This window comes from Hemibagrus wyckioides, linkage group LG09 (assembly GCF_019097595.1).
Source record: "Hemibagrus wyckioides isolate EC202008001 linkage group LG09, SWU_Hwy_1.0, whole genome shotgun sequence".
In the NCBI taxonomy this organism is placed as follows: Eukaryota; Metazoa; Chordata; class Actinopteri; order Siluriformes; family Bagridae; genus Hemibagrus; species Hemibagrus wyckioides.
The window spans coordinates 306,909-310,774 of NC_080718.1; the positions used below are offsets into that span (position 1 = coordinate 306,909).

The window sequence follows — 3,866 nt, forward strand, 5'->3', positions numbered from 1 at the left end:
CAGAACAGACTCCATCATTTGGCTGTTCTGTCAATAGAAAAAGGAGTTCTCAGCTCCATAAATACTAGTATGGTAATTGACCATCAAGTCTCAGAGATACACTCTGATGACTCCACCCTCAAAGAAATAGGATCAAAAAGTCACCAAGATAAAAACTGTTATAGAATATGGCATGCAGTTGCTTCAAACAATGGTATAAAGCTATTCAAAACACCATTTAATGTAAATTATGATAATCGTAATTAAGAATCACAATTACAATTTCAAGGGAATAATCGACAATTATGATTTTTGTCATAATCATGCAGCCCTAGTTGTAGATCTTGAGTTTTATCTAATTGTCATTTGCTGGGATTCCGTTATTATACTAGCTATGAGGAGAGATTCACTGGCATTCAGGTAAGGGATTATTCATTGTGGCATTGTAAAATTTTGTTAATTGCAGTGACTAATTGTGTTTGTGTGTGAAGTTTGTTGAGCCAAACATTCAGCTGCTGCTCAATGAACAACACCAAGACCCTTTACCTGTGTCCCAGCTGAAGGTATTCTACAGTGCAGCAGCTGAGGTACAAACACCTTTCTGTACAAGTTCTAATGTTTAATGTTTGTTTCTCTATTTCCACTCGGTGGACATCAAGACATACTCCTTGCGGATGATAAGGGGCTCACAGAGACGTCTTTGTTGGTTTAAAACCACCAAGACACACTGCTTCAGTCACATAGAAATCACAGACTTAATTACTCTGAGGAAGAGAATTGAGCTTGATGATTATTTGATGCACGCGTTTGTGAAATAGATCTTGACTTTCAGCTTTTTGTCATTTGCAGGGATTCCCTTATCAAACCACCATAGAGGACTGTTTCTCTGGCATACGGTAAGGGATTATTTATTGAGGCATCACAAAACTTTTGTTAATTGCAGTGACTAATTGTGTTCACTTTAATTTGTTCTCTTCAGGCTGAATCTGGGAGGGTTACTGAATTCATCTCCTGTAACCGAGTGGAGACGTCTTTCATCGTGCCACATTATTACGTGGTAAATTTATTGCACTGTCATGAAGTGTATTTTGTAGACAGTAACTTTTGGAATTTTGTCAGTTGTACTTTTATTTGTCTGCATTGTCACTATTTATTTATTTTTATTCAACAGCAAACCATTACAACGGTAACCTGTACTTACCTGTATGTGGCTGCAGATGGACAATGTACACCTCCACTTGGGAGTGGGATCAGGACGACTCTGAGGTAATTCAGAGATTCAGATCTGATGTGTATCTACATATGCTGCTATTCCCCTGAATGGAAGGCTGTAAAATTTAATTTTAATGATTTAATGATTTGGCTTGCAGGAGAGTGATCAGTGCCTTAACCCAGAGGAGATGGAGGTGTCCTTTATTTGGTACGATCCTCTTCACTGTTCAGTGGTGTAATGGTGTATTGTATGTTTAACATACACTAAGCATTTATATCTCTTGTTTCTTAGCTGACTGACATCGGCCTGAAGGTGCCTGCTGTCCGCGAGGCGTTCGCTGTGAGTTAAACCTTTATTCAGCTGCTGTTATTGCACAGGTAAAGTCCACTCTGCTTTAACGTATAATGTGTGCTATCTTATATTCAGACTCTGCTTGCCAGCATCCACAACCAGAACTTGTTTGTTTTTTTCATTTGTTTTAACAGGATGCAGTTGGTGTGCAGTTGGCCTACGAGGCCCTGATTCGATTCCTGAGGACGCCTTCCAATCAGGAATCGATTAAAGCAGAGCTCTCTGGGTCCGATGTGTGAAATTACAGAAATTACAGTTTAAATATAAAATATTTTGCTAATATAGAAAACAGGACTTCAATATGTAAAGCTAATTTATTTTTCTACCTTTTCTTCTCTGTGCAGGTCCACCACTACAACTTCCTGGATGTTTTTTATGAACTGATTCTCTTCAGCTGCTTTAAGAATGGCTGAACACCTCATCCAGTAAGTGTCTTATCAGGAGATTTTGCTTGAATTAAGAACATTGAATTAAGAATTTCAGAACATGGTCTATTTTATCTCATTTTGTTTTCCCATATTTGTAACCCTGATTAGACATTAGGGATGCAACAATACAGTTAACCCACGGTTCAATACGTACCGCGATTTTTAACCACGGTTTTCTTTTCGGTTCGGTTCGGATGGCTTGGCAAATTAAAGGTTTTTGTTTTTGTTTTTTCCCTCCCATTATTCTTTGCTTAGGTGACAGGAACAGTAAGTATGTTAAGAAGAACAAAACTGGTTTTAGTTGCAATTCTCTTTATTTTACTTAAATGCAAAAATCAACTTGTACACATTCATAGTGTACTGAAAATAGTGAGAGATAAAAATTAGCGCTTGTATGACTTTATTACAGGAGACGGGGTTGGACGGCGCTCTTTTTTCCCAATCCGCTCTGTAATGAACAGTAAGGGTGAGGTAACTCTGTTACCCACGAGGTCCAACTATCTGTTATTAGAGCAAGGCTTTGCGCATTAGACGATTCGGCTTCGTAGAGGTTTTTTCGTAGAGGTCGAGGTAATCTGTGTAATACTCTGTAATCTGTGCAGATTGGTTAGTTGGCATGTAATGCTAAGGAGGAGTCTTCATCTTACAGTGCAGTCCAAACCCTGAGTAAATAAAACCAGGGGCAATAATCACTTGTGTATTATGGAGAAAATCTTACTCAGATCATAAAGAGGAAATGTTTGTGACGTGATCTTGTTATTCAAAGATGGATTTATTATTATTATTATTATTATTATTATTATTATTATTATGAACCATCCTTATTTTAAAGTGTAATGTTTTCTAAAACATTAAGGAAACTAAAGAACCCATTGATTATTATTCAAGAATGTAATAAAGATGATCATTTCTCTGTCCTTGTCAACTGTATTATTCCATGTTTTTTAAGTCATACACGTTCTTAATTTTCTATCCTTTTGGGTAAAGATCTAGTCTTTTCTTTTATCACCAGACTGTATAATGCAGACCTCAAATTTATCCCTGTATAACTGTCTGTTAGACACATTTCTGCAGTATACATCTGACCAATAACCACAAAGAAATAGTGACATTCTTTACTTTTGCTTCATACTTGATTTACTATTGTTGCAGTCGTCCCCCAGAAGTGTTATCTTTATACTAACATTAAGCCAACTGCTTAACTAACTGTAGTCAGTGTAAGTGCTGTGTTTTTTTCAGTGATTTTGGCCTGATGGGGGCAGTATGGTGTCACATTCTGTTTTTATTGTGCATGTCAGGTGCTCCAGTGAGTGCTTCTCTTTATTACAAAAACTAACAACCAGTTCTCATCATCTCTTGAGCTCTGCACCAACCACTACAGCTGTTATTATTTGTTTTAAAACACAGCTGTCTTTTGCACATGAAGTAAATTTGACTGTTCAACTCTCATAAGCTGTTGATTTTTTTTTTCTATAACAGCAACTCTGACAGCAGTGACACCTTCAAGACAAATCACATGTTTATGCTAATATACTTGTTATAATGTTATCATAAGATAATAACCAGATGAAAATGTGTTGATATTTAATTAAAAAAAAAGTCAAATTGTTGATTACTGTACAGAGATTTGTATTTAGCATTTTTAGAAGGATTCTCTGGAGTTTGCAATATTCGGAGCTAAAGCTGTAATTTATTTTTTACCAACAAATGAAAGTTTTAGGATTGAAGGCTCTAAAAGTTCTCAGTATCATCTGCAAGCTCTATTTTCTGTCATAACTTCTAATAAAACAGGCCAGTTAGGATGACTTTTTAAAGCAATCCTATTGATGCAAGTGATATTACAGACTAACTGTACATAAGCCAAGTGTTTTAATTTCTTTAGTGAAGAACAGACT

General features: G+C 36.3%; 1 long non-coding RNA gene across 1 annotated transcript; it reads left to right on the top strand.

Annotated features, from left to right (window-relative positions):
* The first annotated feature begins 432 nt into the window (after positions 1-432).
* Positions 433-2,106, top strand: LOC131359074 (uncharacterized). Its single transcript, XR_009205733.1, has 8 exons — positions 433-566; positions 829-875; positions 959-1,036; positions 1,151-1,245; positions 1,350-1,399; positions 1,484-1,569; positions 1,678-1,769; positions 1,888-2,106. It is a non-coding gene; the product is annotated as an uncharacterized LOC131359074 (long non-coding RNA).
* Positions 2,107-3,866: the final 1,760 nt, after the last annotated feature.